General features: G+C 43.1%; 1 long non-coding RNA gene across 1 annotated transcript in view; it reads right to left on the bottom strand.

Moving 5' to 3' along the window:
* Nucleotides 1-18,893, bottom strand: part of LOC126416309 (uncharacterized) — a 1,765,436-nt gene that overhangs the window by 1,610,861 nt on the left and 135,682 nt on the right. The gene's annotated exons all lie outside the window — the stretch shown is intronic.

Here is an 18,893-nt window from a genome sequence, read left to right as displayed (position 1 = left end):
CACTGCAGTAAGTTCGAATAAAAGTGGAAATTGTGTAATCAGTATCAATTTTTAAACCCTACTTCCTACAACCTGTAACATGGTTATGCGACCCTTATTTAATAAATATAATGGAGTATGCACCAACGTATGTTGCATCAATGCTCTAGCGTTATCGTTGTGCGCCGTGGCGAATTAGTAATGGAATGTACCGTAACAGGCAAAAGCTTTTTATTGCTGTGGCCAGTGGGCTGCACTCGTCAGTTTTTTTTTTCGGATCTCAAACCGTTACTAATGCGGATTAGCTTCAGCTGGTGCACTGCTTTGTTCTGTGTCGTCATGATGGGTCATGTCAGATGGTGGCTATTTTCCACATTTAAGGCCTTGCCTTAGAGACACGACACCACAAAACTGTAATCATATGAGTGTCAATCTCACTTCCCTAGGATCCCAATAAAAATCCTTTTCGTGTACGGACAACGTGCTGCTTTCTATTTGTTTATGGAGAGGCCAACACAGTCGAAAATCTGGATTGATATCGTATCTAAAAGGATCTTATTCAGTAACTGTTGATATAGTAGGCATACTGAATCACAGGTTTTACGAAAAGCTCGAAGCATCAAAACTACAAAGCGAGCACTATTTATGGCTTTTACATCATGAGTGGTTTAAGCACATAATGACAATTGGAAGGAATACAGTTCAAAATCAAGGAAGTTCGCTGTAAAACATCAAAGAAAAATGTATAAACGACTATATAGTTAGTGAATGCTATTGTATGCATTTTTTACTACACAGATTTGATCCATACTACCCGAACGTTGTTTTAGATTTATACGTATTATTTCTAAGATATTACTGCGAAAACAATGTACACGCTGACTCTTTAGAAAAACCTGCCAACTAGGTTATGAATCAGAGGCTAGTATACATGTGCGCGGCATTCACACTTCACGGGAATCGTTTCGTATTATCTGATAGACTTCTGTAGCGCCGTTATGGATGATAGATGAAATAGCAGAGTTATCGAAGTTTCAACTCGTATTGCGGAATTATCTTGGCCATTAAAACTGTTATGGTATGCAAGAAGGTGTATTAGTGGTACACGTTGTCTTTCCAAAACGTTGATCTATACACTCTGAAGTCATTATTCAGCCTTGAACCCATTCGTACTCTTCTGTACGTCAATGAGCTGTGTTACCTAATGTAGACCAATTCACAGGAAATGCATCTATTTCGCAGAATAAACTTTAATCGAAAGATTGCCAGCTAGTATATTATTGATCATTATCGAAGAAACACGCATACTATACAGTAACGATTGGATACTAATTTTGTATTGAAATGAAATAATTTAGTATGTTTAACCAAAATTTTAATTAATTACGTAACAGAGTGACTGAAATAGTACATACTGAGCAATAAAATAGGTCCCCAGCTCATGCCTAAACAAAAGTTTTCTCAACAGTTGTCTCAGTTTGGTTGCAAATTGTATTACGTAACAATTACTGAGATGTGCCTTGGCGACAACATTAAATGCGTACGTGTAAGCTGAAATGAAAATACTAAGCATCAGCAGTCAGCCTATAGTTGCTATGTCCTGTATAACAACATGAATGGAAGCTAATAATTACTGTGATAAACACTTTATAATCAGTGAAGACCAATAAGAATTAGCCACTAACAACACTTACGCCGTACAGACTGAGCAATGTTGGTAACAATAGTGTTAACTGTTGTCAGGTTTTCAAGCATTACCTGCTGTTATTCAATATTTCTTACAAGATTTTGTAGCAGGTACGCTCACCATGATGTTGTAAACAGCAGTTTTATAAACAGCAGTTTCACTACAGATAATGTCGAAATTACGAAAGTCAAGTTTGTGTACAACATGTATGATACACGCAAAATACAATCATTCATGTTTGAAAAAAGAAATATTACTCTTCGTCAGTAATTCCAAGTTAATCTCAATATGTACTGAATTTCTTCCTCAGATAATTTTAGAATCCAGTCAATGTGCTGCAGTCAATCGTGAATTTCAATTAATTATCACCTGTGATTTTTTTTTCTAAAATTTTTTAAGAAACTCTCTCAGTTATAGTCGACATAACATCACAATCATACAGTATTTGGCAGTTATGCAGAGTCCGGTTATGTTGCACATGTAACTAAACAAAGATGCATCAACATTGTTAGCAAACTAATAGGTCGTAATCGAGAGGTCTGTGGCTCATTCTGGTCAGTGGTCTGTGACACAGAAATTATTTGTGTAACCAAGAGATCTGAATTTCACTTCAATGAAACGTTGCACAGGGCTAGTTTATTTGTGGTCAACATATCAAAGTAAGTGCACTCAATCTTTCTAATTATTTTACGTTTTAAAATTGAGTGAACACATGGGCATAAGCGCTGCAGACTCTTTTTGTTGATCTGCTTACAGTAAATTCGATACTGCTGAAGGAAACTGATCACTGCCATCGTCACGTCTCCTCGCTTTGCTTTTCGTGTCGGTCACCAGATGTCTCCATTTCAGGAATCATGAATTCACGTAATCCGCAGATTTGAAAATTCGTAGTGAGTGGTCACACAACTTGACGAATATAAGATTTCCTACTGTAGTGAGATGCGGTGCTGGAGGCATGATCGAGTTCATTTCTGAGAAACCTCTTTCATATTCTCTTGTCGAAATTGGGAAACTGCTCATAGTGTTAATAAGGGAAAGGAAAGGCATTGGACATTTCTTCTCATCAAAATATCTAAGGAAACCTTTGAAGTTTTCTCATGGAGCTTGAAACGTTTACACAAGTTTCTTAGTTTCAATAATAACAGCACTTCTGCATACAACGTTTCGGTGCAATAGGGACCATGCTTTGCCTTTCTTTCAGGAAGCTCCTTAATTTTCTGTAACTGTTATGTCACGAGCAAGCAAGTCATCAATATGTTCTGCAGCTCCTGAAGAGCATCACACGTCAACGCAGGTCTAATATAAAGTTGATATGGCTCATGTGTTTAAGGAGTCCTCCACAAGTGACACTCAGTTTTCCCTCTTGTAGAATCGTCTTTGGCATTTATGAAATGTGCCAGTAGTAATTTAAAAATTTTCTGCACATCTGAGCCTGTTTTACAGCTACAAGCAACCCATGTTGTATCTAGAATCCTTCCAATGTTTCGGACTACGGTTTCAAGTTCCTCTGCAGCAGCTTTCAGTTTCCTGGCATTTTTAGGTGACCGGTGGTAAACTGAGTACAGTTTTGAGTTGAAGAGTTTACATGTGAGGGGAAATCTTTACTCACATCAGCTACGGAAAGCTCTAGCCTCTGACTGGGACAATATCAGAACAAAACACTTGCTTCATTATACTCTTCTTCTTTCCTAGAATTGCTGTAGCCACATCAATAGAGACTGCAACAAGATTCTGTTTCAGGAGCTCATCATTTAACCCCAGTGCTTCCAAATAACGTCATTAATGTACTAAATATAGCTTGAGCAGTGATATCTTCTAATTCAATAATTTCCAAGAAAATGTTGGCTGATCCATAGCTGGAAGTCTACTCCTCAGATACAACACTATCAGTAACGGCTACTGATAGTATGGTACTTGCATCTATAACGAGGGTAATTTTGCTACTGCCATGCACTATCTTCATTGCTACCTTGTTTCTCTTTTCTGTCGTGGTATGAGAAGCAATATTTATGCATGCGTTAGTTCAATGAAGAATGCGGCCTATATTCACGCCATTCAACTTCTGCACGTTAGTTTCAGTTTGATTTTTCGTAACTGCTTTATAGCCATTCGAAGCACTTTGGCAATTATTTCCTTTCTTTTTTCGAAAGCCTTAAGGCATGCGGTTTATATTGTTTCAACTGCACACTGATGAGCTGAATTCTCGTTATGTTTAAATACTTTCTTGTGGACAGAAAGAAACTGAAATCCAGTGCTGTGAGATGTCCATCCGACGTAGTGTAAGTGCAGTTCTAAGTTGCCAACTTCATTACAAAATTTGCGGCCAAGTCTTTTATTTTTTAATATCAACCATTTGTACTTAGCGCAAAAATCCTATTTTTATTCACATCACAGCATTCGAGATTATCTTCCGCATCACGCTTGTATGTGGTAGGAAACTCTTTGCTGTGGTCTTTCGCATCACCACATGACACTGTAGGAGTTTCCATATCATTGTTTAAGTTCGAATCATTTACTTCCAGCTTTATCGATTCTTGGGTTGATGTTATCTTCTTCATACTACAAAACCAATCACACGCACACAAAATAACAACTAAATCCGCACCAAACCCTAGCTTACGTGCTTGTAATAACGGAAATTCTGTTTTCACGATTGTTAGGCTTTGTACCGTCAAATCGTTTCTGTTCAGATATGCAGATTACCATGATAGTCTGTTACTATCTTTGACTTCTTTGAAGCTACACACGCCGATTAGATATTCAAAATCAAATTACGAGAGACACACAGCTTTTCATTCCAAACCACACAACAATCACACTCTCAAGAAAACTGAGAAGCACCAGTATCACATGAGACAAGTCAGCGATCGTAATTACCGACATTAACTGTACAGCCAACATATTGCACTAAAATACTTGTTTTCGCCTAAAAAAGTAAAATGTCTTCAATTAGGGCAGCAATTAAAAAGCCTTAGTGGAGCAGTTAATAATATGACCCAATGTTGTTATTATTCTACTGAATATCGAACTGCTGACCACGGAAACGTACTCGATAGGTCGGTTTAAATGAAACATTACTAGGATATCTTCTCCAACCGCTGTGAAAAGCGCGATCTATGAACACTCAAGTAGAAACGGTACTTGCAGGATTACCTAGAAATGTAGCAATATTTTTTTCTTAAACAGTCTTTAAATTTTGCAGGGGTATGCGTATATCCGCGCTCCCCCTGAAAGAAAGCCGCTGATTATCACTTTTTAGTTTCTTGAAAGGGTAAAATTTAAGTTTTAAAGACAAGTGAATTTAGGTCCTATGAAATGAAATTACATGCCAATTTTCGCTACAAAATAATGGTGATAGGAAAGGATCCTGCTGATGATTGGAGACGTGGCTAGAGTTTACGCGAAGTTACTAAATATAATGTTCGAAATTAATCAGTGTACGACACTGACAAATCTTTCTCAAAATTTCTCTGCTAAATCGTACAGTCTTACTTTGTGGTGAGTAGCAAACCGTAAGGCGTAATGATAACAATAACTGAAGCAGTTTTTCCTTCAGTAAGGAGCAATTTGTATTAACTTTGCCACATAATACTCTTCTTCCGTTATTCCATTTGGCAGCTCTTCTTGATTAACTATGTACTGTGACCCCGATATATGCACACTCGTTAAACATTAGCAGTGCCTTGCTACACTTTTGGATACGCCGACAATGCACTGCAATATGTACACTACCACAGCAAAATTGCATCCATGCTTGATGATTCACTTGCAACTGTCTGCCTGTGCGCGTGCGCTTACGCCTCAACAATATTAGTGTCATACTCTTAACAATGTCTTTGGATTTTAGACAATGCAAGATTCCTGACTTTGCCACTGTTTTTAGAACAGTATTTCACATTAATGGATTTACATAGTTCGTCAGCAATGTTCATTGCAGTTCTCAAAAATTATTAGCAAGAGAATAACAAGATGCAAAAATTTTGTGACGTGATACTCACATATCGATGTGCGATATTCGATTACTTTTCTGCTTATTTCATGGCTATATTTGAGAAGAATACATGGCTTACTAACTTAGGAAGAAGGCTTCACCTGTTCTTGTTAGAAACGAATAGGCCCTGTTTTTGTTTTAAGGGGCAAAAACAGCGCCATTGGACGCAGGTGCTCGATCTGTGGTCTGGATAGCCACAGCAGGCCAGTCAAAGGGGCTCCAGAGAATGCACGTCGGTCCCCAGGGTGCTGAAGTTAGCAGAAGTTGGTTGCAGTAAACCGCCCCTACGCCACATTTGTTGGCAAAGGCTGTTTACTCCGTTGAAGCCAATCTACTGCTAAACCACTACAAGTCCCAAGTGTACCACTGAGCGTGACGAATGTACCTCCCTCATTCGTGCATGCAGACCTATAAATGGGCTGCAACGGCTCTCCTCAGACACCGTAGAAAATTCGTTTTCTTTCCCTCCAAATTCTGTTTATCAATATGACTCTTGCTGCCACCGTGCCTCGACGCGAAGTGATCGACGAATAAGTGGGACATGGCTAGCAGCCGATACCAAACTCTTGCGTGCCAATATACGTACTTTACGCCAAGAATGGGAAATTTCAGCTGTCTCCTGCTGTATTCGATAAATAAAGTAACATTCCGATAGTCATTTTGAAAGTAAAATTGAGATATCCCTTCCACACAGAGTTTCCAGGAAGGTGGGAGTTTGCTTTGGGGAGTATAATTTCGGACACTTGCGATTCTGCCGCAGGGGGAGAGAGACTACTGTTGCCGGGGCCGAGTTTGGAACAAGCATACTGACACTGACTGATAAGGGCGATCTCTACCTGGTGGGAATCGGCGTGGTCTGCCGGACATATACCGGGTTTTGAGTAAGTGTTGCGTTTCGCATTAGCGCTATCCACGTTCTGAGCAGCTCACAATTTGTGGGATTTAGCACGCAAGTTGTGTTGCTCATTAATTTTACTGCATCGTGAGTCTTGAACTGTTTGCTTTGCATTTGCGAGTTGAATGGATTAGTAAACCTTGTAACGTCTCCCATTAAGCTTCCCACAAAGCTAGCGGGACATTTTTATTGAAATGTGCTTCTATAGAGCTTCGTGTGTCAATATTTTAGGTAGCTTTGTGCTCGTTGTGTTGGATAAATTTCCCAGCCAATTTTTACGGCACTTCACGGTCATTTCGTTGTAATTATTCTCTTTCATTTTAAAGTAGTGTGAGTCGAGATCTTAGAGTAAATAATTGACATATTAAACTCAGACTCGATTTGAACATCAGAATGAAACTATTGCCCTACAACTGATTCTGGTTAGGTGACTCTCTAAATATAAATATAGCCAGCTTACCTGCATTTATAATTGTTTTGTCTCATTGTGACGGTTTTCTGTCTGAATACATTGACCAGAACTTCTGATCATTCAGCATACACACAGAAATCGTGACTAGTAGTATAACGCAGAATGGGCAGATAACATTCCACCAGAATTTCCAAAATCATTGGGATAAGTAGTAACAAAACGACTATTCATGTTGGTGTGTAGAATGTATGAGTCTCGCGAATTTCGGAAAATATCACCCTCACAATCACGAGGAATGCAAGACTTGACACGTGCGAGAATTACTGCACAATCAGCTTAACAGCTCAGGCATCCAAGTTGCTGACAAGAATAGTACATAGAAGAATGGAAAAGAAAATTGCGTATAGGTTATATTATGGTCAGTTTAACTTTGGGGAACGTAAAGGCACCAGAGAGGCAACTCTGGCACTGTGGTTGGTAATGGACGAAAAACTAAAGAAAAATGAAGACACGTGAGTCGTGCGCGGCTCGCGGTCATGCCGTTCATTGATCGTCATCTTGTTTTTATGGTTCTGTCGCCTCTTTCATACTCAATTTTTTTTCTTTTTGGCGTCACTAAGTTGCTGGTTTGCTTACCTGTGAGTGGCAGCAGCAGCGCTTATCAATAAGTGCACTGTCGTACTATCTCTGGAGCGACCGTTAGTATTTCCGGGTCGTCGTCTGTCGGGAGTTCAGTCTGGGACGGAGCGTCAGTGAGGCGCGGACAGCCAGTACTTGCCCTCCACTGGCCACACACACGGACTGTCCGACGGTAGGAGATAGGAGAAGGAACGACCGTCGGTTGGTCGTTCGGTTGTTCGTCTCATTGGACGACGTGTATTTGGTCTTTTGACCATTTCTGGGCCTCGTCAGTTGGTCATCTTGCCGGACATGGGTCGGTTCCATCCTCGTGCAGAGATATCGTCGCCGATGGGCAAGAGTTACCTCTGCATGGGTGGGTCCGAACCAGTGTGCCCGGGTCGCCGTGTCTCCGAGTTCCAGTCGGACATCGAGTTGAGTCGGGTTGGAGCTGCAGCGAGCTCCGGACAGCCAAGACTCACCCGGCTGTTGCCGACACTCATAACTTGAGTGAGGACGAGCTCGGTTTGTTGTTCGGTCTGTCGACTCATCGACCGATTTGTATGTGGTCGCCGACCGCTTAAGGAAACTCTGTGTGTGTGTGCGTGGCTTCTCATTTCTCCTTGTTGTTCCACAGTGATTGGTTTTAGGATCGTCAGAGTTCGAGTTCTTGGTGCAAGTGTTTACGTGGATCTGTGTGTAGCTTCTGTGATTTCCGCTGCGCAGGTGAATGCCATCTGCATACTGGAGTAGCCAGTCGGTCGCTTGCGACGGAGTAGCGAGAAAGTCTATGCGGCTCGAAGTCAGGCCGGGGCTGCTGGCGGCTTGCAGGCGCGGTCGGAGTTGTGATGTACTAATAGCTGCGAGAGCCGAAAGTTCGTCGCCCACCAAACCTGGATACTGGAGTTCAGTAATCAGTTAAGCTGTTATGAAACTTCAACTGCCGTGACATTTCTTCGTTCATTGCCGGTTGATTGCTTCCTGGGCCGTTCCGCAAGCAGCAACGTATGGTGTGCTGGAATCGGCAAATTTTGCAGGCATCTTTCTATATGGCGCTTAACTATTGAAATCATTGTAACTTATTAGTGAATTGCACCAGCGGTATCTTCTGTCTGTGGTCGTTAACATGCCAGTTACCTGCCCTGGTCGTTAGCGTGGCTTTCCGGAGGTGTGTTTTCCTCGCCGTGTTGATGCTGTCTGGCATAGCGTGTAGTTCGACAGCTTTGGTGTTTTTCATTTTTGTCTTTGAGTGGTTATTGTCCCTTGCCTGTATTTAGACGCCAATTTGAACACGTAGTGCTGCTGCGATCTTCGTCCTCGCTAACATTTGCGGTTGTTGTGCTGTTGGATGGGTGGAAAAAATGTTTCAAATGGCTCTGAGCACTATGGGACTTAACTTCTAAGGTCATCAGTCCCCTAGAACTTAGAACTACTTAAAGCTAACTAACCTAAGGACAGCACACACATCCAAGCCCGAGGCAGGATTCGAACCTGCGACCATTGCGGTCGCGCGGTTCCAGACTATAGCGTCTAGAAGCGCTCAGCCACCCCGGATTAGGTTGTTGCTTGGGTGGAAGGTAATTGATTAGGTTGTTGGTTGGTTCGTCAGCCGTCCCTACTGCCACCTGATTATTTAGTGTTACCTTTGGCTGCCTGTCCCACCTAAACTGTTGTTAGAGTTTCCTCTCCAGGCCGACCGTTGGAACACTTCTGAGCTCCACTGTTCTGTTGTTTGGGAGTGTGATTTTCTTTAGTCTCAAGTATTGTGCGAGGCCTTCAGCCGTGTATTAATTTAGTTTCTTTTAGCGTTCAGTATATGGCCTTCAGCCGAACCTTATGTGGAATATTTTAAGATACGGCCTTCAGCCATCTGAAGTTAAAGAAAATCATTTGAAGATTTGAATCTACCTTAATTTTGCTACCCAGGCCTTAAGCCTTGAGTTGTTCTGTGTTCAGTATATGGCCTTCAGCCGAATTTTTATGAAATATTTTAAGATAACGCCTTCTGCCTACTTAAATTCAAATTTCAAAGGTCTTTGTTTTAAAACCTTGTTAAAATTTTCTTACTGGAGATCTTGTTATCCAGGCCTTAAGCCCTCAGTTCTTCTATCGTGTTATTAAGGCCTTCAGCAATGTGCAGTCCTTAACACAATTTTAATAACTTGCGTTCTGGCCTTCAGCCGTATTGTTCCTCAATTCTTTTTAGGGAATGTGTGATTAAGTGTTTCTAGCAAATAAAGTCTGCATGTTTGTGCAACTAGCAACAACTGATTTGGGCCTCTTTCCACAACCTGATCCGCTCTGTCATGCGAAACAAGATTTATAGGCTTTGTAGACCTGGAAAAAGGGTTTCACAATCTAAAATGGTGCAAGAAGTTCGGAATTCTGAGAAAAATAGGGGTGAGCTATAGGGAGAGACGGGTAACATACAATATATACAAGATCCAAGAGGGAATAATAAGAATGGACGTCCAAGAACGAAGTGCTCGGATTAAAAATGGTGTAACGCAAGGATGTAGTGTTTCACCTCTTCTGGTCGATCTGTATATCGAAGAAGCAGTGATGCAAATGAAAGAAAGGTTCAGGAGTGGGATTAAAATTCATGGTGTAAGGATATTAATGATACGATTCGCTGATGACATTGCTATCCTGAGTGAAAGTGAAGAAGAATTACACGATCTGCTGGATGAAATGAGCAGTCTAATGAGTACAGAATGTGGACTGAGAGTTAGTCGAAGAAACACGAAAGTAATGACAAGCAGCAGAAATGAGTACAGCGAAAAACTTAACAATAGGATTGATAGACACGAAGTAAATGAAATTACGGAATTCTGCTAACTAGGCAGCCCCAATAACGGACGGACAAAGGAGCACATCAAACTCAGACTAGCATTGGTCAAAAGGGCATTCCTGACCAAGAGAAGTCTATTAGTATCAAACATAGTCCATAATTTGAGGAGGAAATTTCTGAGAATGTACGTTTGGAGCACAGCGTTGCATGGTAGTGAAACATGGACTGCAGGAAAACCGGAACAGAAAAGAATCGAAGCATTTGATGTGGTGCTACAGACGAATGTCGAAAATCAGGTGGACTGATAAGGTAAGGAATGAGGAGGTCCTGTGCAGAATCGGAGAAGGAATAAATATGTGGAAAACACCGATAAGAAGGAGGAGGAGGAGGAGGAGGCGGAGATTAGCGTTTAACGTCCCGTCGACAACGAGGCCATTAGAGACGGAGCGCAAGCTCAGGTTACGGAAGGATGTGGAAGGAAATCGGCCGTGCCCTTTCAAAGGAACCATCCCGGCATTTGCCTGAAACGATTTAGGGAAATCACGGAAAACCCAAATCAGGATGGCCGGAGACGGGATTGAACCGTCATCCTCCCGAATGCGAGTCCAGTGTGCGAAGGAAGACAAGACGTCTTTAAGACACGAGGGAATGATAGTAGAGGGAGCTGTAGAGAGCAAAAACTGTACAGGAAGATAGAGATTGGAATACTTCCATAAAGTAATTGAGGACCTACGTCGCATGGGCTACTCGGAGACGAAGAGTTTGGCACAGGAGAGGAATTCGTGGCGGGTCGCATCAAACCAGACAGAAGAAAATGGTTCAAATGGCTCTGAGCACTATGGAACTTAACATCTGTGGTCATCAGTCCCCTAGAGCTTAGAACTACTTAAACCTAACTAACCTAAGGACACCACACACATCCATGCCCGAGGCAGCATTGGAACCTGGGACCGTAGCGATCGCCCGGTTCCAGACTGAAGCGCCTAAAACCGCTCGGCCACAGCGGCCGGCTGGACAGAAGACTGATGACTAAAAAAAAGCGCAATTAATGTGTAATATCATTCCACTTGCTCGTCTGGCATGCTATTGAGGTTATCTTGAGTAAAGTCTGAACGCGTACCTACATGCACCAGAAACGCTATTCGTGGTCGACCCTGTACCGGGGTATCACAACGCCAACATTTCAAACTATAAAAAGACTGCAAAATAAATAAAACGTTCGTTATGAACCACTGTGTTGCAGTGTTGGAAGTCGACGCTGGTCTCCTCCTCGTAGCAAACCGGAGGTGTCGCGGAACGAGTGGTGTGCGCAAAGAGTTTCTGCGTGGTGAAATTTGTTCTCCTTCTGAGTGCTTCCAGGAGCAGAAGAGGGCGACGCTTGTCTCCGGTGTGTGTGTGTGGGGGGGGGGCACACAGTCACGACCCGTGCGTGGCCCTCTTATCTCGGGCTGACGGCGACCTCCACAAACAGATTACATAAACTGTGTCCCCGCTGGGGCGTCGGTCCGAGGCGCTGCGCAGTTGAGCCCCTCAGTATTTCCGTGTGCCAGCTGTGCCGGCTGCGTGTAGTGACAGCACGAAGCAGTGTAGAAACAATGGTTCTCTGTGCGCCGTTACAAACTGCTCGAATATTGTATGCTACGTACAGCTTAAGAATGAGAATCACTGACATGTCTGTATTACATATGTATCTTTTAGTAATTTCATTCAATTTTTTGGCTTACAAAACCGTTAGTGGTAGCTGTCTCACGGTCTCTTAGGCAATAGTATGTATCCAGAATGAGATTTTCACTCTGCATCGGAGTGTGTGCTGATATGAAACTTCCTGGCAGATTAAAACTGTGTGACGGACCGAGGCTCGAACTCGGGAACTTTGCCTTTCGCGGGCAAGTACTCTACGAACAGTTTTAATCTGCCAGGAAGTTTCATATCACCGCACACTCCGCTCCAGAGTGAAAATCTCATTCTGGAAACATCCCCCAGGCTGTGGTTAAGCATGTCTCCGCAATATCCTTTCTTTCAGGAGTGCTAGTTTTGCAGGGTTCGCAGGAGAACTTCTGTAAAGTTTGGAAGGAAGGAGAAGAGATACTGGCAGAAGAAGAGCTGTGAGGACGGGGCGTGAGACGTGCTTGGGTAGCTCAGTTGGTACTCGCCCGCGAAAGGCAAAGGTCCCGAGTTCGGGTCTCGGTCCGGCTCACAGTTTTAATCTGCCAGGAAGTTTCAGTATGCATCCAGTTAAACTTTGTATAAATCATATCTTGAAAATCATAGTAATGAAAATTTGTTTTTGTCGTCCAAGTGGTTCAAATGGCTCTAAGCACTATGGGACTTAACATCTGAGGTCATCAGTCCCCTAGACTTAGAACTACTTAAACCTAGCTAACCTAAGGACATCACACACATCCATGGCCGAAGCAGGATTCGAACCTGCGACCGCAGCAGCACCACGGTTCCCGACTGAAGCGCCTAGAGCCGCTCGGCCACAGCACCCGGCTTTTGTCGCCAAAGATTTTGAAACTGTCTGCGTTTCTGTATCACGTAGCCCTCCCAAATACATCGCCAGAAAAAAAAGGCAACAGCCTCAAGGATTGTGTTTAGTAGCATCAGAGTGTAATATCCGTGAACTGGATAGCGGCAGTGCTGGTGGTTCATTTTCTGGGTCATCGACTATCATAAGGCACTCAGGAGCCTTGTCTGTGCATTCTCGACTCTGGAGGCAGTAACTGTGCTGATGATGAATATATTTGATTTGTGAAGCGATGGAATATGACGTTAGCAGCGCCCGTACAAACTTCCAACCTTTTTCACGGTCCAGTCTCGCCACTTTCCCGATTATTATAAAACGATGAGGACAACACGGAAAACACGGCCACGCAATCCCCGGGCGGAGAAAATCCCCGACGCGGCCGGGAATCGAAAAACGGTTCAAATGGCTCTGAGCACTACGGGATTTAACATCTGAGGTCATCAGTCCCCTATACCTTAGAACAGCTTAAACCTAACGAACCTAAGGGCATCACACACATCCATGCCCGAGGCAGGATTCGAACCTACGACCGTAGCAGTCGCGCGGTTCCGGACTGAAGTGCCTAGAACCGCTTTGCCACCCGGGAATCGAACTCGGGACTCTATGATCCACAGGCAGTATCGCTAGCCAATAACTGTGCTGAGTTTAGAGATGAACAGTGTTTGCAGCATTCATTGTAGGGTGCAACAGTGTTCCACCGATGAGTACGTACAGCTGTTGAACAACTTCAGACATTTGAAAGTGGTCGCACTGCTAGCCTGCGCCAAGTTGGAGAGGCGTATCGATGGATTCCTAAACGTGTTGGTCACTGTGTATCCATCGTGTTTCGCTGTTTCCAACTGTGGTCTGTCGAATATTACCACCCCTGTAGACCTGATACCACACGTAGTACATATGCACGTAAAGATCGTACATTATGTGAGCTGTGGTGGCCGAGTGATCATCATCCAGGGACACAACCAAGGCTCATGTAGGACCTGCTGTGTCTTCAGATACTATTGAGATGCGTCTGCTTGAAGCAGGATTAGGCCCACGTGTGCCTCTAACCAGGAAAACACCACTTTGGAATGTTGCTTTACAAAAGAAAACCCAGGAGAATTGCCTCAATTTAATCCACCTATCACTGAAAAATGAATGAAATATTAGCGTCAGTGGTGTTGAGAAACAGCTAAATCATTAAAACTCAACAAAGCTCTAGACCCCGATGGAATCCCTGTCAGGTTCTATACTGAATTTTCGGCAATGTTGGCTCTTCTTCTAACTGTAATCTATCGTAGGTCCCTCGGAAATAAAAACGTACCCAGTTCTTTGAAAAAGGCACAGGTCACATCTGTCTACAAGAAGTGTACTACAGGTGACCCACAAAACTACTGTCTAATATCCTTGACATCGATTGTTGCAGAATCTTAGAACAGATCATGGGAAATGCCACAATGTAATTAATTTCTTTCTTAACAGTTATTTCTTGGCACATCCTACACTGCAAGTCTCTTACAGACCCTTTTCACACTGTTTCTGATCACACTCTGGATCTGGAATTCAAAAAGTAAGTGACACAAATCGTCCAACGCTAGGACAATTGCGCTACATGAGTGCTGCATTGTCAGTAGGGAGTACATGTTAAGGATTTCCTGCAGACACAGTTCTGCTACAGTTAGGATAACGGTACATCACAATATGCAAGACGAATGGTGCGGCAACTGCAAACGTATTCCAGAGTGGAAGTACATGGGACAATACGATTCTTGCGGGCAAAACATCTGGATTTCACAAAGATTCATCACTAAATTCTGGCGGTATATGGACCAAACGCAATGCGTCCGGAGGTAGTGAAATGGTGTCAACAATCTGACCAAGACCGCGCAGATGAGGGTAATACTGATCGGCGCTACAGTCTGGAACCGCGCAACCGCTACGGTCGCAGGTTCGAACCCTGCCTCGGGCATGGATGTGTGTGATGTACTTAGCTTGGTTAGGTTTAAGTAGTTATAAGTTCCAGGGGACTGATGACCTCAGCAGTTTATTCCCATAGTGCTCAGAGCCATTTGCACCATTTGAATACTGATCGGGAAATATGGTCATCAACATCTACCACAAACGACAATGTCGAGATAATGGAGGAACTGATTTACAGAAACCGCAGATCTTCCGACGATGAAGACATTCACCCAGCGATTCTCGAATGACTCCGTGACCAAGGAGCGGATTTCTATCGCTCAAGAACTGAACGATCGGTAGAACATTCCGATGGTTATTTATAGAGCCGATGACCATGTTGAAAAATAGTGTCATGTAAGTGTGCCACTTTGAAGTGTAGTGCAGCATTCAATATAATTTACTTGGGCTGCCATAATAATATGTGACTTACTTTTTACAGTCTCCTCGGAACACCAAAAGACACACGTCTATATAATTATAAGTAGAATCATAAAGTCACCATAACTTATGCTTAACATAGCCACAGATAGATTCCAAAGTCGTGTCAACACGTAATTGACCAGAAAACACGCTGCAAAATTTCTGCATGCGTATTCTCAAAGAATAATCTCGTAAGTACGAGAAAGAATATGTTGTAGCGCAAAGAGATTAAATCATAAACAAAATCCTCTACAGAGCACTTCTACAAGAAAAGCATTTGAAAGTACTCGTTTTGTAAACTTATACTCACCATATTAAACTTTATAATACTTGCTTAAATTTACAGCCTCTACATGTGATGGAGATACGAAGAAGTTTCGTTAACCACCTATTACATGGTACAGCCACAATCGCAGCAACAATTTCTCTGGACAGTATAGTTTATGACAGCGGGTAATCCTATCCTTCTGCAGGTGTCACGAAAATAAGATCTTTTTTCGTTTTTATAAAACAAAAACAGGTGATGTCACATCAGGCGGTAAAAAGGAACTCCCAAAACACGCTACAATGGACGCTTGGATTATAGAGCTCCAGCTGCATCCAAATAAATAGAGTGAATTTTTCATATTGAGCTACGGGTATTTACAAACAGTAAGTGTGACACTCTACGGGAAATTAAGCACTTGGTGTTTTAAGCAAGCTGCAAGGATTGTGTTCGGCGGTAGGCGGGAATCTGTACCATGCTCTGATCGGCGCAAACGCAGCGGCGAGTTACTCGGACTCAGACAGGTGACTTACCGGTTTTAGCAGAAGGAGAAAAGCTAGGAGTGGAGGAATGGTCTTGGAAGGAAGTCCAAGAAAACTGGTTCGCCATTTAACACTTCAAACTGGCGTGACAAAAGCGTCTGTTCACAGAGGTTTGCGTAAATTAAAACTGAAACTTTCATAAGTGACGGCAGTGCATCAAATGGGCACCTGTAATTGTTCGACAACAGTGCAACAGCTGGCTGCTGCAGACTGAAATACCCTACTCTTTCTGATGAAGTATTGATGCATTTATCGAGATAAACGAACTAGCAGAATAACCGACGGGGGTTCTGAAAATCCTCATGAGAAACATCAATAGCCTCTGTACAACGTGAGGAGACCGATGTTCAATTAGTGCAACTTTGGAAGAAGTGGGAACTTCATTGACTCGATCCACAATGAGTTGGCTACCGCACTAGTGGAGCTTCCTCCGTCCGCAATTAACAGCAGTGTCACATAAAATTGAAAATAGGATAATCCAATTGAAAAATGATCTGTTCTATAATGTACATCCTGTCGAGGAAAGGTGCAAATTTTCTTAGATAAATTTGCTTGTCCTTTCCCTGTACCCTCCCAGTTCCCCTTTTGCTGCAAGCATTTAATGATCTGCTATTTCCGTTAGGAGCTGAATAACAACTGAGCAGGATGCAGTCGTCCACCCTGTTCCAGAGGAAGCTTCTCGGCCCGCAAGGTCTGGGCATTCACAGAGGGTGGGTTTGCTGGTAGTTGGGAGCTCCAACGTTAGGCGCATATTGGGGCCCCGTAGGAAGATTGCTGCCAAGGAGGGGAAGGAAGCCGTGTGCATACCGGGGGGAGTCATTCCGGATGTGGAAATGCTGCTTCCGGATGCCTTGAAGAGTACAGGGTGCAGCCAACCGCAGGTGGTGGCCCATGTCGGTACCAATGACGTGTGTCGCTTTGGATCGGGGGACATTATCTCTGGTTTCGGGCGGCTAGCGGAAATGGTAAAGACTGCCAGTCTTGCTTTCGAGATTAAGGCAGAGATCACCATCTGCAGCATCGTCGATAGAACGGACTGTGGTCCTTTGGTGCAGAGCCGAATGGAGGGTCTTAATCAGAGGCTCATGCGGTTCTGTGACGTGTAGGCTGCAGAGTGCTTTACTTGCGCCATCGGGTGGTGGGTTTCCGAGTTACGCTTAATAGGTCAGGCGTCCACTAAACACAGGAAGCGGCTACACGGGTAGCGGGGGCTGTGTGGAAGGGAATGGGCGAATTTTTAGGTTAGAAGGTCTCAGGAAATCACAGAAAGGGCGTCTGTCTACAAGGGGGCAAGTAAAACACAGAAAGGTAGTTGCAGAAAAGATCGGTATTGTAGTATAGATTGTCGTAACTGTGTTGGGAAAGAACCAGATCTCCAAGCCATAATAGAAAGCACTGAAGCTCAAATAGTTATAGGTAAAAAAGCTGGCTAAAGCCGGAAATAAGTCCAGCCGAAATTTTTCAAACGATCTAACAGTGTACAGAAAGGATAGATTAAATACAGTTAATGGTGGAGTATTTATTGCTGTCTGAAGTAGTTTGCCCTATAGTGAAATTGAAGAAGATAGTTCCCGCCAAATAGTATGGGTAGAAGTTGTACTTGACAACTGGACTAAACTATTAATTGGATCGTTTTACCGATCCCCCGACTCAGAAGATATAGTTGCTGAACAGCTCAAATAAAACTTGAGACTCATTTCAATTACTTACCCCACTCATACAATTGTAGTCGGTGGCGACTTCAGTCTACCCTCGATATACTGGAAAAATTATACGTTTAAAGCCGGCAGCAGGCATAAAACGTCATTCGAAATTGTACTGAATGCTTTCTAAGAAAATTAGTTTGAACAATTAGTTCATGAGCATACTCGAAGCGTAAACGGTTTCGAAAGCGTACTTGACCTCTTAGCAACAAATAATCCTCGGCAAGTAGGAGTATCACGACAAATACAGGGATTAGCGACCACAAGGCAGTTGCTGCTAGCTGAATACCGTAACACCCACAACCATCAAAAAAGAAACGCAAGGTACAGCTATTTATAAAAGCTGATAAAAATGCTCTTAACGCTTTTTTAAGAGACAGTTTCCGCTCCTTCCGATCTGATCACGTAAGCGTAGATAAGATGTGGAATGATTTCAGAAATGGTTCAAATGGCTCTGAGCACTATGGGACTAAACATCTGTGGTCATCAGTCCCCTAGCACTTAGAACTACTTAAACCTAACTAACCTAAGGACATCACACACATCCATGCCCGAGGCAGGATTCGAACTTGCGACCGTAGCAGTCGCGCGGTTCCGGACTGAGCGCCTAGAACCGCTAGACCACAGCGGCCAGCAATGATTTCAGAGATATTGTATCGACGGCAATTGCGATTTATGTACCACATAAATTAGTGAGTGATGGTACTGACCGCCCATGGTACACAAAACTGGTCAGATAGCTGTTGCAGAAGCAACGAAAAAAGTATGCCAAATTTAAAATAACGCAAAATCCTGAAGATTGTCAAAGTTTTGCAGAAGTTCCAAATACAGCACGTGCTTCAATGAGAGATGCTTTTAATAATTTCCACAACGAAATCTGGCAAAAAACCCAAACCGATTCTGGTCGTAAATAAAGCACACCAGTAGCTAGACGCCATCAATACCTTCACTGCGCGATGACAACAGTGAAGTCACTGAGTACAGTGCCACTAAAGCAGAGTTATTAAACACGGTTTTCCGAAACTCCTTCACCAAAGAAGACTAAGTAAATATTCCTGAATTCCAATCAAGACCAACTGACAAGACGAGAAACAAAGACGTAGATATCCTCGGTGTAGCAAACCA

This window comes from Schistocerca serialis, chromosome 8 (assembly GCF_023864345.2).
Source record: "Schistocerca serialis cubense isolate TAMUIC-IGC-003099 chromosome 8, iqSchSeri2.2, whole genome shotgun sequence".
NCBI lineage: Eukaryota > Metazoa > Arthropoda > Insecta > Orthoptera > Acrididae > Schistocerca > Schistocerca serialis.
The sequence above is the reverse complement of the archived record's forward strand: the minus strand, read 5'-3'. Positions and strand labels throughout refer to the sequence as shown.